At 32.6% G+C, this 24,049-nt stretch overlaps 1 pseudogene; it reads left to right on the top strand.

The window, feature by feature from the left end:
- The window catches only part of LOC138379038 (ribosome biogenesis protein NSA2 homolog pseudogene), a 147,699-nt pseudogene extending 126,724 nt beyond the window's left edge, over positions 1 to 20,975 (top strand).
- Positions 20,976 to 24,049: the final 3,074 nt, after the last annotated feature.

The raw sequence follows: 24,049 nt of genomic DNA, 5'->3' as shown, positions 1-24,049 counted from the left end.
TGTGTAAGTTTTGATAAATTTTAACTTTTTATAATAGATTTCTGTATATTTTATGGTAGTAAATGATAAAATGGACTAGTATCTGCATATATTTTATGCATTCATGACATATATAACTTTTTCTTATTGTTTTGATATTTCTAGGCTACATGGTTCATCTATGAGTTTTTTTCAAATTGCAGAAAATCTCCAAAAATTTTTCTAATATATTTATCAAAAAAAATGCACATAAGTGGACTTGCACAGTTCAAACTCGTGTTGTTCAAGGTTTAACTCTATATATAGATAAATTATGACTGAATGTGCATATAGAGTATAGGCATCTCTATATTTATACAATGAAATATTGTTCAGCCTTAAAAAGAAGAAAATTCAGATGCATGCTGTAACATAGATGAGCCTTGAATATTTTGTGCTAGTGAAATCAATCAGTCCTAATTAAACAAACACTGTATAATTCTACTGATATGAAGTACCTAAAGCAGTCAAATTCCTAGAAACATAAATTAGAATGGTGGTTCCTAGGGGCTGGGGGAAGAGGCAAATGAGAAGTTATTGTTTACTGGGTATATAGTTTCAATATGTAAAGATGAAAAAATTGTAGTGATGGTTGCACAATTTGAGTGTACTTAATGCCATTGAACTGTGTACTTAAAATTGGTTAAAATGGTCAATTTTATAAAATGTATATTTTACCACAACAAAAATGATAAGCATAAGATTGATATTTAAACATAAAAATTATGCTATAATAGTTGACCTATATATGAAGAAGGGAAATATTGGAATATACAATCCTCTGCTTCACTTCAAGGACAAGATTGGTAATCATTCAATTAAGTAAAATGTGAATAAGTTATAATTTAACTACATCCAGACCTATTTCAAGATATAATTTGATGCACATACACATACACATACAAACATCCCAGCCAAGTAGAATTAGATTAGAAGTCCTTTCTACTTTTGGTTTATAAGATCTTTGAGAATCAGATACCGGAGATAGATTCTCTTTACAGAAAATTATATATGTGAAGATATTAATAAAATAGTACCTTCCATCTTCATGGATAAGTCCTAACCTCCATGAAGTAGAAAGGAAATTGTTTTCATAGTTTCTTCTACTGCTTGCTTATATGTCATAGAATGCAAATTAATGATCTGATAAAATTAGAATACTTCTTATTTAACAACTAGTTGTATTTAAAACAATTTCATATCTTAAACAATTAAGGTCAATGTTTATGTTTCAACTTGTTCTTTAAAATTTAATTGTATTATTTTATTAATTATATATCACTCTCCTATGTCATTTATGAAGTATAGTATATGATATCATTTCTCAACTAATAAGCTAATAAAAACATAATATTTCAGGAATGAGTCAAAAGTGTTCTTTCAGTGGTAATCGGATTTGTGATGGTGGCCACTCTCACCTTTCTGCTAAGATACACAAGTGAAAATTTAAAGAAGTTCATTTCCAGAACAAGAAAAATCAGTATATGAAAGTAGAAGCAGGAAAAAGCATACATGTAAGAGAAGGGAAGAGATGGACATAAGTAAGAGAGAGGAAGAGGAAGAGAGAGGGAGGGAGGGATAAAGGGATAAAGAAAAAGAGAGAAAGAGAAGTAAGAGGTCATAATGTTTATAGCAATACAATTCACAATTGCAAAGATGTGGAAACAACCCAAGTGCCCATCAATACATTAGTAGATTAATAAAATGTGGTATAAGTATACCATGGAGTACTATTCAGCTATAAGAAATAATGGTGATATAGCACTTCTAGCATTTTCCTGGATAGAGCTATAACCCATTCTACCAAGTGAAGTATCCCAAGAATGGAAAAATAAGCACCACATGTACTCATCATCAAATTGGTTTCACTGATCAACACCTAAGTGCACATATAGGAAAAACATTTATTGGGCATCAGGCAGATGGGAGGGGGGAGGAGGGGATGGGTATATACACACCTAATGGGTGTGGTGCACACCCTTTGGGGGATGGACACGCTTGAAGCTTGGACTTGCGGGGGAGGGCAAGGGCAATATACGTAACCTAAACATTTGTACCCCATAATATGCTGAAATAAAAATAAGAAAGAAACAAATTAAATTATAAAAAGAAGCCATAATGTCAAGTAGTCCCATATATATTTTAGCTTTACAAATTCAGTTCTTTGACTCTTTACTGGAGGACAAAATTATTTCATCTCCTGTTGTAGCTTCATCAATCTAAAATCACAGTGGTGCTCACAAATCAATTCTGATGATACCAACGTTTTGTGACATTTTAATTTAATAATATCACCATAATTAAATTTTCCAAGTCATTAAATCATCTTTTACAAAGTATGTTACTTTTATTTCAATTCTTAATTCAATTTAATGAACACTTCAAGCTCTCTTTCCTATATCTTTCCATAAGCTATACTATGTGCCTCCTTACACTCCACCAGTTCCCCTTAATTTTCAAAGAGCAATAGATTCAGGATGCAAATGTAGTAAAAATTAAGTTCAGTGTATCTTGAAACCTGTCCATGAAGAACAATCATTTGAATAGAACAGATCTTAGATAATATTTAAAACTAGAATGTGAGTAGATATGTAATTCCAAGGACAAAGAACATAAATGTTAATTCTGGTGTCATACATTTTGACTGGCAATGAAACTAATAATTTAAAATTGTAAACCTCAAATGTCAAAAAATGAAGAAGACAAAGAAGAAGAGGTAGGAGAATAAAGGAGTTCTGCCACCACTTCTATAACATTTACTAGAAGAAATTATGAGAGACTTGAAAAAATAATCACAGAATCAGAATGATACTTTTAAGGGTGACACCAAATGTAGAAGCCATGACTAAAAAGGTTAATATATTCAGATATATAAATAAGCTATCATTTTGCAGAATAAAATTCACGATAAGCAAATACAAAATAATCAACTGGAAAAATCTTATGTTTAACTCACTTGTAGCAAATTGATAGTTTGTCCCCAAAGCCATTACATCCTTCTTCTATAGTATTAGTTTCACTATGCAAAAGGCTGCCAACCTAAAGACTATATTCCCCAGGCTCCCTGACATGTAGATATGGCCTGAATCAAAGTTCTGGCAAAGAGTGTTTGACAGTGAGGCATACTTGCTTTCAATCTTGCCTTTAAAAAAACTGTGGGTAGGCTCCTATGCATATCTTCATTCTTTCTTATCTCTGAGGACAGTAAGAACTAGAGCATCAACTTGCACTCATAAGTGAAAGCCATGTGTTGATCCATGGGTTCTGTGTCTCTGTCAGAACTATTATATGATACAAAGAAAAAAACAATCTTCTAGTTCATGTAAGCCAGTTTATTTTGGGGATTTTTGAATAGAGCAATATAAGCTATCCCCTGAGCAACACATTATTTCATGAAGTAATAATTTCTATACTATCTAAACATCTTTTATTATTAGAAAATATGATTAACAATAGAAAAAATAGTAAAGGAAATATTTCACAGAAAAGGAAATAAAAATGGATCCTAAACATATGAAGAACTGTTAAATCTCTCAGAAAAGCAAGGAATGAAAATTGAGAATCTATTGAAAAGGGCATTATAAATTATCAGATTGCCAAACATTTGAAAGCCTGGTAACACACTATGTTCATGAGCATAAGGGGAAAAGTGGCACTCTCATGAATTATTGATTGGAATATAAAAGTATAAAATGCACACAGACACAAACCCTTTGACCTAGCAATTACACTTCTAGGAATTCATCACACAGATGTATATGCAGAAATGGAAAGTGACATATGTAGAAAGTAATTTATTTTTTTACAGGATATATTAGCAAAGAATCACAAATCAACTAAATATTCATTGGTGGGAGACTGGTTCAATAAATTATTGCTATTAGATGCTACAGTTTGGATGTTTGCTGCCCTAAAACTCATGTTGAAATTTGATTCCAATGTTGGAGCTGGGGGCCTAAATGGAGGTGTTTGGGTTTTGGGGGTGGATACCTCATGAATTGATTATTATCCTCCCTGAGTTGGGGGGTGAGTTATCACTCATTAGTTCAAGAGCTGATTATTAAAAAAAGCCTAGCACCCCCACCCTTCTTTTTCTTATGCTTCCTCTCTCACCATGTGATCTCTGCACATGCCAGTTCTTCACCTTATGCCATGAGTAGAAGCAGCCTGAGGCCTTCCCCAGAAGCTGAGTGGTTGCTGGCACCATGCTTATTATACAGCCTGCACAACCATGAGCCAAATAAACATCTTTTCTTTATAAATTACCCAGCCTCAGGTAATCCTTTGTAGCAAGACTAAATGGACTAAGATCCTAGAAAATTAAATACTATATAGTAGTACAAAAGATTGAGGGAATTCCTTATAAACTAAAATATAATGATGTCCTGGATATATTTTTAGTGAAAAGAGTATAGAACAGTGTATATAATATAGTTCAGTACTCATGTTAAGTTAGAAAAAATGTTAATTTAGATCAACTGTAGTAGTAGCATATTTCTATATTTCTAAAAGGATAAGGAAAACACTGGTAACCTTGTCTATGTCTAGTGAGGGGAAGTACGTTATTGGTTGATAAGAGTGGAAGGTACCATATCACCAATTTTAACTTTTAATTTCAAATCATGTGACTATATTACTTAAGTAAAAAAATAAAAATCAAAGAAGTAGTATGATCTCATTTATATTTTTTCAATATTAAATAAAATAAAAACTTTACACCACGGAACAAACATATTCCAAACACTAAAAATAAAATACACCAAATACTACATCAATCATAATGTTGACTGTTTTCATTGATAAACTAATTACTCGTGCAATATGCAACAAAAAATAAAGCCATGGGAATGAACATATTCTTAAAACATTGTTTTAAATATATTAAAATGAGAAAGATAATCTTTATAAGTTTCAAGAGACAAACGATTTTTCAAGTGGGTAAATACATGAAAATACAAATTATCCATTTGTCCTCTGTGCATTTTCACCCTTATGTTAAAGTGTTGACGTGGAGTCTTATTTTCAGGATTTGGAATTAAAATTTTGTCTACTTACACTGATTTTCAGTGTAAGTGTATGCAATATGTTGAATGCTAGGTTTTCACTATCATATTTATAAAGAATCAGCAAAGCCCAAGAGACTTCTGAAATTTTAAATATCCATGTAACAAGTGATATAACTGTCTTTAGATAACCCAGAAAGTTTTCCAAGTTATACATGTTTTTTTTTAATGTCTATTGCCTGGAAAATATACAATAATAATGAAACTATTCTATATTTTGCTGGGGGAACATCCTACAATATAATAAAGCAAAATGATCACACCTTATGATCTTTCTCCATTTAAATGTCTTCAGTTGCAAAGTTTAATAAAGAAAAATCTCTTGAAACACAAGTAATGCATATCATGAAATTCTCAGGTCCCATCCCTGACCTACTAAATTAGAAACTCTGAAATTAATACCCAGAAATCTGTGTTTTAACAAGTCCTCCCAGTGATTATAGTTTGAGAACTATTATTTTAGCTTAATAGTAAGAATCAATATTAAGTATCACCAAGTCAATATTATTCTTTGGATTCCTACCAAAGTAAAAAAATCAATATCTACTCAAAACATTATTTCCAAGTTGTATAGTATGACTGAATTGAAATCATCTGTCTATCCATATATATTACATCAACCAATCATACATAACTATTGTGTACATGCCATATACATATATACATGTGTGTGAAAAAAATATATATATGTGTGTGTGTGAGATATAGGATATTTCAGAAGCAGCAGTTACCCAAACTGGGGTTAATATTACTTCAAATAATTATTTTCTTATGCAATGTTATGTACATTAGTTTATACATTTAGTTATTCTATTTTATATATTTGTTCAAATTGCTATAGAGATTAATTGCTGCGGAAGGAGTAATGAGGTACTCAAGACAGTTGAGACTTCCAATTAGTCGTACCACAATGTTAGAATCCCACACAGTTACTCCCAAGGTCCATCTAATCAATAATAATAATTTAAAACAATTTCTTCTATTTGAAAGAAACAATTTACTTTCAACATGCTATTTATTCTCTCTCTCTCTCTCTCTCTCACACACACACACACACACACACACGATTCATTTGAACATTTGAAGAGCTCTTCTGAAAGTATTCTATCCAGAAAAAGCTTGCTACTTAAGCATTATAGAACAATCTTTAATAAACACTATGACAAAGCATTATCAAAAGAAACTTCAAAGCTTAGGGCCAACTCACTTTAGAATATATTTACCTCTAGCTTTTAAGAACCACCTGATTTACCTTTAAAACTACTATTTGTTTTCTTGTATGGAGTGGGGATGGTTGGTGGACACCATTGTAAAACAGGTTGTTGCTGTCAAGGCTAGTTCTGTGTTCTAACAACTAAATTAGTTAAAGAATTCATATGGCTGCTCTAGTACAAAGACTCAACATTCAATTGATCCCTCAGTGCCTAAATAAATATACATGAATTGAAATAAAATATTACAACAAAAAACAAACTCAACTTCACAAAATATAGGCTGAATTTATTAACTCAAATGGTCAAGTCCAGATACAGCATGGGAGGGCACAGATACAAGGAGTGGAAGATTTGGGGGCAATTTTATTATCATCTAATACAAGCTCTGTTTCCCATATAAACTTCTTATTGGCATAATTTTGTAGAGGTTCTGTTTTTCTAGCCAAACACAGATAGAGTCAACAGTTGATTCAGGGTAGGTTTGCTCAAGAGAACTCTTCTCTATGTCTTGTTTATATTGGTTTATATCGTTTTTCCTATTTTACTTATTATACCTTCCATTCACATGTTCATTACTGATATTACCCACCTAGCCCTATCCCCAGGAAAACCAAATTAATAGAAAATAGTATGACTTATTTATATTATACAGGTGAAAAGTTGATAAGAAATAGAGTGACCTAACTAAGATGGTAGAATAGGAAAGCCCAGATGCTCATTGTTGCCATGGAGATACAGATTCAACAATACATGGAATCAATTCCTTTTATAAGAAATCCAGAAAGAAGTTAAGAGGCTTCCATAACTCAGGAGAACATGAAATCAGTCACATTAAAGCTGGTAGGAAAACAGGTGGCACCCTTTCATCATATTCCCTCCCCTCATTATAATGCCATGTGATTAGGAAGAAACCCCCAGCTCCCAAATTCTTCTTGGGGAAGGAAAGAAAAAACTGGACCCTGCATCCCCATGTTCTGACTTTTTAGGGAGGCTTCCCAAGGGAATGATGTCTATATCACTCTCTTAGAGAACTAACGGGATCCAGCATATTCTAGATGCCTGAGGGCTGCTGAGAACCAAAAACAGCTGGGTGATATGCTGCTGCTCCAGAGGAACCATGGTACAGCATACAGAGAATGATAGAGCTTAGTATTCTTTCCCTTAGAAAGAAAGAAAAGAGTGGAGCATGTTTCCAACATTCTAGCTTTTTAGGAGATATGTGAAAGACTAGATTGTCTTGACAATCTTGGAAGGCACACAGAACTTGGCATACTATAGATGCCTAGGGGCTGCTGATATCTGAAAAGAGCTGAGCAGTGTGCTGCTGCTCCAGTGGACTTGCAGTACAGCAACTAGACACCAGAGGGTGCAAGAGATTACAAGCTCCTGAAAAAAAAAAAGAAATCAGTAAATTCTAATTAGGAATTTACGTGCACACATTCGGAGAACATACACCCACAGAAAATGGTTGAGAGGCTCCCAGAATCTCTAATTGGTCTGAATAGCGAAGGGTTTCCTTTACAAAGCCAGTCCCTAAAGACCATTAGAGGTGGTTGTTTTTTCAAATGCAAAAATATCAACCCAAAGTTACGAGGAATGTAAAAAACAGGGAAAATTGGCTCAATCAAGAAACAAAATAAATCTCTAGAAAATCAACTTAAAGATATAGAGATATAAGATTACCTGACAAATAATTTAAAATACCCTCCATAAAGGTACACAACAAACTCTGGAAAATGATGCATTAATAAAATGAGAATTTCAATAAAGAGATAGAAAATATTTTTTTAAAAAAATAGAAATTTTCAAGGTGAAAAATGCCATAACTGAACTAAAAAAAATATACTAGAAGAGTTAAACAGCAGACTTGATTAAGCAGAAGAAAAACTTAGTGAATTTGTAGAAAGGTCATTTGAAATGACACAGTCAGAACTCAAAGATAGGTCATCTGAAAACAAACAAACAAAACAAAGATGAAGAAAAAATTTTGAAGATAGCCTAAGGAACTCATGGGACACCATTAAATGGACCAATATATGAATTATGGGATTCTCAGAAAGAAAAGAGAGAGAGAAAAGGTCAGAAGTTTACATAAAGAAAATCTGGTCTAAAACTTCCAAAATCTGGGGAAGGAAATTCAAGAAGGCCAATTAATTCCATACAGAATGAACCCCAAAGACAAATACAATAAGATCCATTATAATCAAATTGTCAAGTTTAAAGATAGAGATAATTTTGAATGCATCATGTGAAAAGCAATCATTATATACAAGGAAACCCCATAAGAAAATTGGTGGATTTTTCAACAAAAACCTTGCACGATAGAAAAGAGTAAGATGTTATATTCGAAGTGCTTAAAGACAAGAACTACTAACTAGTTCAACTGTATCCAACAAAACTGTTGTTCAAGAATGAAGAAGAGATAAAGACTTGACCAATAAAAACAAAGTGAACAAGTTCATCACCATTCAACTTGCCTTAAAAGAAATGCTAAAGTTAGTCCCTCAAGCTGAAATGAAAAGGCACTAAACAGCAACATGAAAGCATATAAAAGTATAAAGCTCTCTGATAAAGGTAAATATACAGACAAATACATAATACTCTAATGCAGTAAAGTTAGGGAATAAATCACTTTTACTTCAGGTTTAGAAGTTCAAAGACAAAAACACAAAAATAATAATTATAAATTATGTCACTGGATGCACAATAAAAAGATAAAATTTTTGACATCAATAACATGAAATGGGTGGAGCACGTAAAGGAGTAATGTTTTGTACGCAATTGAAGTTATCAATTTAAAATAGATTTTTATAAGATACTATATGAAGAAAATACCTATGGAATATATACAAAATAAAATGAGAAAGGAATCAAAGCCTGTTACTAAAAAAATGAAATATGAAATATATAAAATATAAAGAAAGAGAGCAGGAAAGAAAAAGACGAACAAAAGAGACACAAGAATAGATAGCAGCAAAATAATAGTAGGACATTTCAATACTTCACAGTAGCAATGGTAAGTCCTTCCCTATCTATAATTATTTTAAATGTAAAAGAAGTAAACTCACCAATCAAAAGACATAGAACAGCTGAATTGATCAAACAAAAAAGATAAGATACTGCCTACAAAAGACTCAGGTTAGATTTAAGGACACACATAGGCTAAAAGTGAAGGGACAGAAAAAAGATATTCCATGCAAATAGTAACTAAAAGAAAGCCGAAGTGGACATACATATATTAGACAAAATAGACTTTAAATTAAAAAATTGTTACAAGAAACAAAGAATGATGTTAGGTAATGATAAGAGTGTCAATTATCAAGGAAGAAATAACAATTAAAATATATATAAGACCAACATAAGAGCATCTAAATATATGAAGCAAACACTGACAGAACAGAAGAGTAGATAGCAGCAAAATAATAGTAGGACATTTCAGTACTCTCCACAGTCAATAATGGATAGAACAACTATGCAGAAGATCAATAAAACAAAATAAAGGGTTTAACGTTATAGACAGAATGGACCTACAGATATATACATAACATTATATCAAATAGTAGCAGAATCCATTCTTCTCGAGAGCCCATGGAACATTCTCCAGGATAGATCATATGTTAGGCCACAAAAAAAGACTTAATAAATTTAATAAGATTGAAATCATACCAAGAATTTTTTTCTGAACAAAATGGAATAAAATTAGAAATCAATACCAAAAAGAAAACTGGAAAATTCACATATATGTGGATATTAAACAACACAGTCTTGAACGGCCAATGTGTCAAAACAGAAACCAAGTGGGAAATTAAAAAATATCTTGAGATGTATTAAAATAAAAACAAAACCTACAAAAGCTTATTGGATCTAAAAAAAAAGCAGTACTAAGTAGGAAGTTAATAGCAAGAAATGACAACATTAAAAAAGAGTAAAGATCTGAAATAAACAACCCAACTCTACATTTCAAAGAATTATAAAAAGAACTTAAGCCCTAAATTTCCATAAGAAATAAAATATCAAAGACTAGAGCAGAAATACACAAAATAGAGAATGGAAAAATGAGAGAAAAAATCAAAATGCCTCAGAGTTGTTTTTGTAAAAGATAAACAAAATTAACCTTTATCTAGACTAAGGGAAAAAAAAGAAAATCAAAATTCAAAATGAGAAAAGAGACCATTACAACTGTTGGCATAGAAATAAAAGAAAGGATTATATGAGACTACTGTCAGCAATTATATGCCAACAAATTGTCTAACCTAGAAGAAATGGCTAAATTCATAAAAACATACAAACTACCAAGACTGAATCATAATGGAATAGAAAATGTAAACAGATCTATTTTAGTAAGGAGACTTAATCAGTAACCAGAAACCTTCCAACAAAATAAAGCCCAGGACAAGATAGCTTCGCCACTGAATTCTATTAAATATTTAAGAATTAGCCGGGTGCGATGGCTCACGCCTGTAATCCTAGCACTCTGGGAGGCCGAGGCGGGCAGATTGTTTGAGCTCAGGAGTTCAAGATCAGCCTGAGCAAGAGCGAGACTCCATCTCTACTAAAAATAGAAAGAAGTTATATGGACAGCTAAAAATATATAGAAAAATTAGCTGGGCATGGTGGTGCATGCCTGTAGTCCCAGCTACTCTGGATGCTGAGGGAGGAGGATTGCTTGAGCCCAGGAGTTTGAGGTTGCTGTGAGCTAGGCTGATGCCACAGCACTGTAGCCCAGGCAACAGAGTGAGACTATCTCAAAAAAGAAAAAAATTTAAGAATTAACATCAATACTTCTTAAATTCTTCCAAAATATTGAAGAATAGTAAGCACTTCAAACTCATTTTTGAGTCCTGATTTGTCCTAATACCAAAGCCAGGTGAAGACACTACAAGTAAAAAAAAAAAAAACTATAGACCAATAACCCTAATGAATATGGAAGCAAAAATCCTCAATAAAATACTAGCAAAGTGAATTCAACCACATATTGAAATGACCATACACCATGACCACATGGGATTTAACCTGAGATTCGAGGATGATTCAACACATGAAAATCAATGAATATGATATACCACATTAATAGTATGAAGAATAAAAATCACATAATTATCTGAATAGATGTAGAAAAAGGATTTGACAAAATTCAACACTGTTTAATAATAAAATACTCTCAGCAAAGAAGGAATAAAAGAAGATTATCTCAACACAATACAAGCCCACAGCTAACATCATATACAACGGTGAAAAACTGAAAGCTCTTCCTCAAAGATCAGGAACAAACAAAAGTTGCCACCATCACTTCTATTCAACATAGGGCTGAAAATGCTAGCCAGAGCAATTAAGCAAAAGAAAGAAATAAAAGACATCGAGATCAGAAAAGAATGAGTGAAATTGTCTCTGTTCCCAGATGATATGATCTCACATATATAAAATGCTAAAAAAAATCCCCCCCCAAAAAAGCCTAGAACCAATAAACAAATTCATCAAATTTTCAGGATACAAAATCAACATGCAAAAATCAGTTGTGTTTCCATACACTTACAATGAACAATCTGAAAAGAAAATTTTAAAATGACTCCTTTACAATAATATCTGAAAGAATAAAATACTTAGTAATAAACATAATTAGTGAGGTGAAAGACTTGTGCACTTAAAACTACAAAACACTGATGAAAGAAATTGAAGATACAAATAAATGAAAATAAATCTTGAGTTCATGGATTTGAAGACTTAATATAATTTAAATGTTCAAACTAAATAATTAAACATAAGACCTAAAATTGTAAAACTTCTAGAAGAACCTTGGGAGGCGGGGCTTCATGATATAGGTCTTGGCAACGATTTCTTGAATATGACATCAAAAGCACAGGAAGCAAAATAAAAAATAGACAAGTAGGAATACATCAAACTAAAAAGCTTTTGAATAGCAAAGGAAACACTCAACAGAGATAAAAGGCAACCTATGGAATGAGAGACAATATTTGCAAACTATATATCTGATAAGGGGTTAATATCCAAAAGATATAAGCAACCCTCATAATTCAATAGCAAAAAACCAAAACACAATTTAAAAATTGGCAAAAATTGGAATAGACACTTTTCCAAAGTAGATATGCAAATAGCCAACAGGTATATGAAAGGGTGCTCAACATCACTAATCATCAGGGAAACGCAGATCAAAACCACAGTGAGATATCACCTCACACCTTTTAAGATGACCATTATCTAAAAAACAAAAAAAAAATCAACTGTTGGCGAGGACTGTTGAGAAATTTCAGCCTTAATGCACTGTTGGTGGATATGTAAAATCATTTAGCTCTTATGGAAAACAGTATGGGTGTTTCTCAAAAAATTAAAAATAGAACTATCACATGTTCCAGAATCATACTTTTGAGTATTTATCCAAAAGAATTGAAATCAGGATATTGAAGTGATAGTTGCACTTCATCGAAGCATTATTCACAGTAGTCACAAGGCAGAAACAATCTAAATGTTCATGGACCAATAAATGGATTAAGAGCATGTGGTATATACATATAATGGAGTATTATCCAGCCAAAAAAAGAAGGAACTCCTGTTATATGCTACAACATAGATGAGCTTTGAGGACACTATGATAAGTGAAATAAGCCAGACACAGAAGTAAAAATACTGCAGGATTTCACTTATATGAGGTATCTAAAGCTGTCAAAATCATTGAAACAGAAAGTTCTGGTGGCCATAAACTGGGGGGAGGAAGAAATCAAGAGTTCCTGTTCAACAGGTATAAAGTTTCAGTCATTCAAAATGAAAAAAAATTATGGAAATCTGCTGTACAACACTGTATTTACAGTGAAAAATATTCTACTGTATACTTAAAATTTGTTAAATGAGTAAATCTCATGTGTTTAACACAATAAAAAATTAATTAATAGGAAATAAAACCCAGTCACAGCCTTACTACTAAAGATAATGTATGTCTGCCCCACCTTCTACCCTAAGACTTCAGTAAGTACAAAATAATTCAGCCTCTGTAGTAACAGCTCTTTTTCTGGAAAATAGATGCTAGCTACTTCCTCACAAATCCCAAACAAGTATTCTCTCTAGTTCACTGACACTTCAGTGGAGAGGGCAAATAGATGAAATTCAGCACTTTAAAAAAATGAGATGGGTCTAAACACAATTTAAAATGATACTCATTGGCTACAATAATAAACAATGTTAAGGACCACAACTTCACCTAAAAATAAGTGTGTGTTCTTGAAGATGCCTAAGAAGGTTTAATATAAGTGTTGCTCCTTCTTTCTGTTGAGGGACTCTTTACATTACAGCAGTGTCATCAGCTACCTTCTTTTCTTCCTGTTTAGATGACTGGCAAGGATCTGATGCTAACTACAGAATAGTATTCTTTTTCAAATAAAACCCAAGATGAAAATACTACAATTCACTTAAAATGCTATGTGACATGAATGATTTTACTGGTAAGACTAGCATAAAAGCAATATATATAGGGTGATTGTAAATTACCAATTTTTGTCTTAACCATTCTATTTTCCCCTCTAATTGCAGTGGCATGTTTTATATTATAATGGGTAAATATAAGGTAATAAAATTGCTAAAACATATTGAAAATCATTTGAAGAACAAAAGGATAAAATGGGGAGAGAAAACAATAAAGATAATACTATATGGTAGCAAGAATGAACAGAAATTCTGAAGGACATGTATTTTCAATATATTTCTCAATATGTACTTAAACTCACTTGAGAAGACAGTGTGGTACAGAGCAAAAACGTGCACACCACAGAATCTTGCCATTTGGTAGTCATCGGATTTAGACAATTCAACTAACTTCATAACTTCACTTTCTATAGCCACTGAATAGGGATATTACCAGCTAAGCCATCTGCTTTTTATGAGAATTAGAGATTATTTTGTGTTATTGGCACAGTGGCACACCTAGTGATATGTATTTGCCTGGTATACACAGAATGAAAAATGTATAATTGTCCATATAATAATAGCTGATATTATGGTCATATTCATTATGATTAATTTATTGTTTGTATGAAGAAATTTTTCTCCATTAACAGTCTTTCCTGTCCTTACTCTCTACAGTGGTCCCTAACCCTTAAAAAGACACTTGAGAAAATAAAAGCTGCCGACATTTAAAGAAATATTTGTCACCTCTGTTGGCTCTCCTATTACATAATCTTCTCTCATTCTTGGTTTGTAGCCATACACACATTTAAGTAATGCTGCCTGAATCTAATACCCTTTAACATGTCTGTTTTTATTAAATCACAGGGGAAGTAGATGAAACTTTTATGTGGACTAACATTTATACAATTTTTCTAGGACTGTTTTTAAAAAGGGATGCAAAATGTTGATTATAAAATTAATATGCAGAATATTTATAATGTGAAAGGAAATCACAAAAACATTTTAAAAAGCTGACATATATCTCCAAAAAACAGTCCAGAAAAACATTTTTATTAATTCATTGCTTGAAATGACTGAATATTAATGAATTAATGAAAATCCTACAATTTTGGCTACATATTATGATCTTATTTTCATATGAAAAAGATTTAGTACCCTTTGCCAGAGACAACAACATGAGGATTCATTCTTTCCATTAACCTGGTGAGATTTTTTTTTCCAATGGGTAGTATAAATGTATTTTTTCAGCTTTACAACTTATACTGATAATGCTATTTAAATGCTTAGGATTTCTGTAAAATTTGGCAAATCTCTTCTTTATGAACTGTGAGAATTCTGTATATTTTAAGTTTTCTTATTACACAAGTGATCTTAAATATTCTTTCAATTGATGATGCTCATTAACCAATTTGCTGTCAATAACTCACTGTGGTGGCATATGTGCTATGTTATCTTTGTTGATGACAACATTTTCAATCAAATCAGCAAGAAAGTTAATTATGTTTCAATATAATTCATATAACTCACTTCTCTTCATTAATTGGCTCATCAAATACAAGAGCCTGTTCATTACTTCTAATAGAGATTTATCTCTTCCTGTTAATCACTATTTTGATTTATGATCTGAATTTTTGTTACTTTTTGTTATATTAATATTTCTTGATATAATTATTTCTATTGAGTTCATTAATTTATTGTTTTTGTTTCTTCTTTTGATTTTTTAAAAATTTTCTCTCATGTCCTTAATAAAAATTAATATGACAAAAAAGATACACTTGTATTCCAAATCAGAAACCTATTATTTATCCTTTTTCTATCAAGACAATAAAATCGTTTCAAATTGCAGGTAAAATGACAAATTCTCAGCTCTACTCCTCTCTAGCCACATCTTCAACATGTGCATAGCCATCCAACATGATTAGAAGTATGCATGTGTGTGGGAGGATTCATAATGGAAAGAGATAGTTGTGTTAATGGGTCACAATGTATTACTTTTATATCTTTTACAAACACATATAAGGAACATTTTGCTAGGGCCCCCATCCAGTTCTTAATATTTAGGCTTGATTAGTTAGCCTCATGGTAAATTTTCCTCTATTGCCTCTATTAGACTAGAGACTTCAGAGGTATTTATATACCTTATATCCAAGATAAAATGCATTTTCTTTTTTTTACTTTTTATTTTTTTATTTCAGGATATTATGGGTGTACAAACATTTTCTGTATAGCAAACCTTTTAAGCCTTCTCACAATCCTTTCTTTCACAGCCAAACTTCCCTAAACAATAGTCCTGCTAACCCTGTCTTCTGATCCTGATGTTATATATGAAACTAAACATATACATATATATGTACCACATTTTCTTTATCCATTCATCCACTGATAGAAACCTAGTTTGTTTCATTGAAAAATGTGTTCCAATATGGAAACCACTCTGTATTATCCTTTCCTTTAGCCATCTTTATTTTGGGGGGGGGGCCATATAGAGGTCTCTATTCAAAAGCATAAATATCCTTCTATCCTGATCAGTTGCAAAAGGAATATGTTTGAGAATTTACACTGGGATCCATTTCCTTATTCTTTTTTCTGTGAATTAACTTTCAGTTTTATACATTGGGTGAAATAAAAAGTTTCAATAAAAATCAGAGGGATATTTTTAAGCAAAAGGATACTTCTTAAAATAACAAATGAGTTTCCTATTAGTTAATTCCAGCTCCGAGCTGGTAGTCATAGGCCTCCCCTAAATGCACTTGGTCTATCATGGCTACAGTCATCACAGGTCTTGCATAAAGCCTCTAAGAGGAGCCAGGAAATAAATCAGAGTCAGTGCTCTATTGATAGCACAAAGAGGTCAAATCTCTACCTTGACTGCTTATCCAGTTTCTTACTGGCTGTCAAACAACAGGCTGGAAGCTCACAGAAGAAAGTAGCCACCCTTAATACTCAATCTGGGACAACTGACTGGAGTTTAGGTAACATTGAAAGTTTTGAAGTAGCACGTGTAGCTACTTTAGTATATGATATGAGCAGATGATAGGATTATAAGGCCTTGTTGAGAAATATATCTTCAAGAAAATAATAAATTTTTGTATTTTAATATTTTCTGAAATAAATTCTTTTTTTTTTTTTTTTTGAGACAGAGTCTCGCTTTGTTGCCCGGGCTAGAGTGAGTGCCGTGGCGTCAGCCTAGCTCACAGCAACCTCAGACTCCTGGGCTTAAGCGATCCTACTGCCTCAGCCTCCCGGGTAGCTGGGACTACAGGCATGCACCACCATGCCCGGCTAATTTTTTCTATATATATTTTTTTAGTTGGCCAGATAATTTCTTTCTATTTTTAGTAGAGACAGCGTCTCGCTCTTGCTCAGGCTGGTCTCGAACTCCTGACCTCGAGCGATCCACCCGCCTCGGCCTCCCAGAGTGCTAGGATTACAGGCGTGAGCCACCGCACCCAGCCTTGAAATAAATTCTTAATATCAATATCATGTTTAGAACAAGGGCCATTTTCTTAGTCATACTTACTGAAGCAAAGGACAAGATGGATTTGCCATCCTAGTAATTCAGGATGAAAAATGTCAAAACTGTGTGGATTTTACATGTATGTGTATGTTTGTGCAATGGGAAGTGGGAGTGGAATGAAGGAGAGAAGTAAGAAGGGAAGGAGAAAGGGAGAGAAAAAAAGAAGTAAAAGTAATAGCAATGAAATGAAAGAGAAAGAGAGAAAGAATGATTTCAAGCTGACCTCCTGTTACTACCACATAATTCAACACTGCAACCATCTTTAACTGTTCTGTATCTGTTTCTAAACAATCCTCTTTATTCTATACCTCCTGCTTCTGCCTTAATTGAAGCTTCCCCCATTATATTGCCCTGAGTGTTGGAAAAAATCAAATACCAAATGCCCTTGCTTTGTTATTTTATCACCTGAATAAATCTATAACATTCATATTAGCTTGAACTTTAATAAAACAAAAATGTGTTTATATTACTCCTCTTTTAAAATGATTCACTCTATCTCTACAGATAGATTTGATTTCTACAGAAATAAAAAATCAACATTCCCTCATAAGACAAAATATGAATGGCCAACAAACATGGAAAAATGGTCAACATCACTAATCATCAGGGAAAAGCAAATCAAAACCACAATGAGATATCATCTCATTCTAGTTAGGAAGGTTATTATCAAAAAGGAAAAAAAATGCCAGTGAGGATATGGAGAAAGAGGAATTCTTATATACTGTTGGTAGTAATGTAAATTAGTGCAACCATTATGGAGAAGAGTATGAAAGTTCCTCAGAAAAATTATAAATAGAACTACCATATGATTCAGCAGTCCCACTACTGGGTATTTATTCAAAGGAAAGGAAACAAGTATTTTGAAGAGAAAGCTGCACCCCCATGTTTATTGCAGCACTATTCACGATAGCCAAGATATTAAATTAACCTAGGAGTCCAACAACAGATGAATGGATACAGAGGATGCAGTATATATACACAATGGAATACTATTCGGCCATAAAAAAGAAAAAAAGTCCTGTTATTTGCAGCAACATGGATGGAACTGGTGGAAATTATGTTAAATGAGATAAGCCAGGAAAAGAAAGTTAAATAGTATATGTTCTCACTCATATTCAGAAGCTAAAAATATGTTTCTGTCATAGATTTAAAAAGTTGAACAGAGGCTACTAGAGTCTGAGAATGGTAGGAGGAAAAACAAGATAGGAAGAGATTTGTTAAAGGACACAAAATTATAGCTAGATAGGAGGAATAAGCAAGCCCTAGTGTTTTGTAGCATTGCTGATATATTATATATTTTCAAATAGCTAAAAGAAAGGATATTAAATGTTTCTAACACAAAGAAATGATAAATGCTTGAGATGATGGATATGCTCATTACCCTGATCTGATCACTATACATTGTACATATCAAAACATCACTATGTACCCAATAAATACCTACAGTTATCATGTGCAAATTAAAAAAATTAATATCTTAAAACTTTTGCTTTGGCCCTTACGTGAGACTCAATTAATGAAGTGCATATGAGATGGGTGAAGGCAGATACCATAAATATTTGTGTGATAAAATACTTGTTTTATTTGGTGACAGATATAGAAGTAGTACAGTGAAATTGTTAGGAAAACATAAATATGTGTGTGAATAGTTTCTGTATATTTCAGGTATAAGTATTTGAACAACAAAAATAGGCTATTTACATTTTCACCATCACAACATATTTTATCTGTACAATGTAAGGAAGAATATGAGCAAAAATGAAATAAGAAATATAGCATGTGAAAAAATAAGTACGGGGATGAAATAAATTATAATTTAACAAATGGGAAGCTGACAATTTATTTTATATGGCTACTATACAACGTTGGTTCCAAAGTATGTAAAGGATAATAAAATAAAATTATACACTTACTTTTCCCATAAACATAGAAATCATATATTAGTTAAAAATAACCAATGATAATACTTAAGACACATGTTTTCAAGTAGAATGTTTGCTTTTATCAGGAATGTATCAGAATATCTATATAATTTCAACATCAGGAATTCTATAAATGTAATTCATATCTCATGTTAAAGGAGAACTATCATAACTATCTTAGTAAAATCCTCATAGTAATTCAAATCAAAGACAATATGCTGAATTTTTAAGTACTTACATACCAAAAATCTAGAGCGATCATCATGCTTAATGGACAAACTTGAGATATATTCCTTTTAAAATCAGGATGGAGGCAGAAATGACTTACAGCATTATTGTTCTTTAACACAGTAATTGTCTTCCTAATCATTATTATAAGACAAAAAGCGGGGAGTGAGAGAAGCCTAAAGATTAGACTGTAAGAATCTGTGAGTTTTGTACATGTTATGATAATCTACAGAAAACACATACAAGGCATTAGGATTAATAAGAAAGTTCAGTGAAACTACTAAATATTTACTCAATTCAAACAAATTAACAACTTTTTCCATGCTAATAAAATGAAGTATAAGAGCAAATATGGTACCATTTACAAAAGCAACAGAATCTATAAAGACTCCATTATTTAACTTAAAGAATGCAGATTATGTTGTAGGTATAGAAACAGGTAAAAGGCTAATGAAATGAGTAAGCTCAGAGGGGAAGTTTAGTAAAGAATAGAAAGGACTCTATTATTTTTCAACATCCTGTGAATATATAAGTATTTGAAATATAAAATTTAAAAAGAAATTTTAAAGAAACACACATGCATTTAAGGTGAGTTGATATATTACAAAACTGATGCTGCAAATCAATTGGGAAAGAAATAGACTGCTAAGTAGAAATTGTTGGGAAATTGATCACTAATTGACAAAAGATAAAAATTATTTCTGATTTAAAACTACATGTAGCTTTCCTGTCACTCCCTGTACAGATTTGACTCGTGGGTTTCTGAGACCCAAAAACTGAGAGCTTCTCCCTATCCCAGAGGCTGTTCCCAGCAGTTCTGTGGCTGTCACCATGCCACAAAAATGAATATATTGAATTACACTGTAAATGCTATGAATATTGTTTGGGGTACCATGAGAAAAAGTGAAAGAAGGAAAGTGGAAAGGCTCAAAGAAGGGAAAGATGATGATTGGTCTGCAGATTAAGCTCTACCATAAACAGTGCCATGCTGAGAAAATACAAATGAAAAACACTATCAAGATGCATGAAAAGAGAACAACTAAAGAAAAGAACAATGAAAAGACTCCACAGGGAGCAGTACCTGCCTATCTGCTGGACAGAGAGGGACAGTCTGGAGCTAAAGTACTTTCCAATGTGATTAAACAAAACTGAAAAGAGAAGTGGGAAAATGGGAAGTCCCTCTGCCCAAAGTTTGTGCCCAGGGAGAAAAAGAGGGGTTAAAAGTTATTTGAACAAAAAAGAGAAAGGAGGCATGAAAGAGGATGTTTAATAAAATCTGACTTGTTGGAGATGGCTTTAGGCAAAAACCACCTACATATGAAACACTCATTAGGCCAATGGGCTTACATTTAAAGAAGGCCCATGTAGCACATCCTGAACTGAAAGCCACCTTTTGCTCGCCAATACTTTGCATAAAGAAGAATCCCTCATCACCATTATATACAACTTTGGGTGTTATTACCAAAGGTACTGTCACTGAGGTCACTGTGAGAAAACTGGGAATTAAGATACAAGGGGGTAAGGTTATTTGGGGGAAATACAGCCAGGTTCCAATAATCCTGAAAATAATGGATGTATAAATACAGTCTTACTGGTTTGACAGCAGTTTAATACAGGTTATTCTTGTTGAAGACTAAACACCAGTCCGGAAAACCACAATTACTCTGACATTTCTGAATACTACCAAATAGCCTTACATGCCTGCAGTCATCAAGAGAACTATTTATTAAATTGTATAAAACATTAAAGAAGCATGTAACTGCAGACGTCAAATGGGAAAAAGAGAAAAAATATCAAAGACAATGTTATAACACCACAAAATCAAAATTTAAAAATATAGGCCTTCAAGAGGTACATACCTAGGAAAAGAATGGAATTAACAAATTATTTTGCAGGCTAAATTCAATGAAAAATCCTACCAAGAAAATTTTTACATATTTATGGTATTCTAAGATTTTGGTTGGTAGTATAAAATTTATCCAGAAATTTGAAGAAAATTAAACAAAGTTTTCAAATAAAGCTATTTTTTTTATTTCAGCTTATTATGGGGATACAAAAGTTCAAATTACATACGTTTCCCATGTACTACCTATCCCCCCGAGTCAGAGTGGAAACTAAATTTTTACTACAAAAAAATAAACTTATAGTAAACAAATCAGCCCAACAGACAAAAAAATAATTACACAGTAATAATATAACTATTGAACACGAATTTTTAAATGTCATATAATTAAATGGAGATGATAGAAAGAAAATTGTGGGTGAAAGAGTTGAAATTCTCATCTATAATTATAGGAAATCAACCAATAATGTGAAAAATAATTAATCAAATATAGTATACTTTTTTCTTTTAACTATGTGGAGGTAATTACTTGAAGAAAGAGTTAAGGGAAATATAAATGATTGCCCTGGGGAGTAAAACTCAGAGGAAAGGAGAAAAGAAGGCTAAGCTTTTATGATAATAAAAATAAATTCTTTTGAACATTAACATTATAAACTAAATGAAAACTAGTATAATTGTGCACTTACCAAGTTTCAGAAAATATTCTAAACATTTTAGATGTTTTAACTAATTTAATACACACAGAAAAGCAATGAGTTAAGTACTATTGGTTATCTCTGTTTTACAGATGAGAAAGTTAAAGTATGTAGAGTTTGCTACTTGCCCAAAATCACAGCGTTGGTTAGCGATGAAGTCAGCATTAGAGCTTACAGGCATAAGTGGTCAGACTCCAGAGACTTCACTAAAAGTTATGCTACACTTAGATAAAAACATAAAAATTAATTTATAAGATATATTTTGAAGAAAGGCCAAGATCAGGAGAAAGATGAGACAATAGCCACAGGGGGAAATTTAAAAATGTTGGCTTTCTTCAACCAAGAGTTTACTTGTATAGTGATGGGAATTGATTTGGGATGAGAAAATGGCAAAAGAAAGAATTTGAGACTGAGATCAATTGAACCATATCAAAGGTGAAGGAGCATGGACCTGTCACTGAAAGAAGATAAACATGTAGATAAATTTGTAGATATGCCTCTATGTTGTGAGAAGCTCAAACTAAATACACCGGCCAAATATAGGTGTTCCATTAGACAGCCACAGCTGAGTTTCCAGCTGACAGAAGGCATCAGCTAGCACCAGCCATATGAGGAAATCATCTTGGACATCTATCTTAGTCTAGCTTCATATGTCTCCAGTCCCAGCAAATGTTATTTTTTTATTTCTCTTTCATTAGTTTCAAACTGCTAAATGGATTATTCAACCACACTAGCTCCCTTCAGGTTTGGAAATGGATTAGAAATGGGAGGGGGAAGGATAAAATGGGAAGGCAGCCTGATGAAAAAGACATGTGTCAGGTTTCAGAGTCTAATTCAGTTTTACAATTCACTTATAATCTGATGCTCATCTACCTCTTTTTGGCACTCAAAAGCCAAGATCTTTCCTGGAAGCAACACAGGCATCTCATTACCTTCTTGGGTCCACAAACAGATCTGCTGAGCCAACTGTCAAGAACCACTGAGTCAGCTAAGAAAAGCAGTTGGACCAAAAGCAGTCAGCAGCCACAGGGAACAGAGGCACAGCTCATGCACCAGGAGCCAGGGGATGAGAGCCATGCAGAAACCAATATAGTAGAGACAAAAGACCAAGTTACAACATCTTATATGGTATTTCCTCATCTGTTATCCCATTAAAAATAAGATATAATCCATAAACCACAAAACACCTATTTAAAGTATATAATTCATTTTTAGAATAGCCACAGAGTTGTGCAACAATCACCACAATATACACAACATATTCATCACCCCCAAATAAACCTCATACCTATTAGGAGTTACTCTCCATTCCTCCCTCCACCTTGAACTTTAGGAAACCACTCATCTACTTTCTGTCCTATACATTTATCTATGTAATTTCTCCTTTTTCATTTCTGATAGAAGTTATCTGGGTCCTTTCCCTTCTATTTCTGATTAATCTGGCTAGTGGTCTATCAATTTTGTTTATCTTTTCAAAAGACCAACTTTTTTCCTTTGATCTTTTGTATTGTATTTTTGGTTCCATTTTATTTTGTTCTGTTCTGGTTTTTATTTTTTTTCTTCAGCAGGCTTTGGTTTTGGTTTGTTCTTTTTCTAGTTCCTTGAGATGTGACATTAGATTGTTAATTTGTGATTAACAATCTCTCTGTCTTTGTAATGTAGGCATTTAAGGCTGTAAACTTTACCCGTAGGGCTACTTTTCTGTATTCCATAGATTTTGAAATCTTATGTCCCCTTTGTCATTCAGTTTCAGGAATCTTTTGATTTTCATCCTAACTTCATCATTGACCCAAGAATCATTCAGTAGCAAGTTGTTTACTTTCCACAACTTTGTGTAGATTTGAATGTTTGTCTTGGAATTGATTTCTAGTTTTATTCCACTGTGTTCTCAGAAGATATATGGCATGATTTTGATTTTTTTAAAATTTGCTGAGATCTGTTTTGTGGCATAGATATAATCAATCTTGGAAAGTGTACTATGTGCTGATGGGGAAAAAATGTATTTTCAGTAGTTTTGAGGTAGAATGTTCTATAAATGTCTGTTAGGTCCATTTGTTCTAAAGTCCTGTTTAAGTCCAGTGTTTCTTTATACATATTCTGCTTTAATTATCTGTCCACTTCTGTCAGTGGAGTGTT

Source organism: Eulemur rufifrons, chromosome 30 (assembly GCF_041146395.1).
Source record: "Eulemur rufifrons isolate Redbay chromosome 30, OSU_ERuf_1, whole genome shotgun sequence".
NCBI lineage: Eukaryota > Metazoa > Chordata > Mammalia > Primates > Lemuridae > Eulemur > Eulemur rufifrons.
This window is presented reverse-complemented; position numbering and strand designations above follow the sequence as displayed.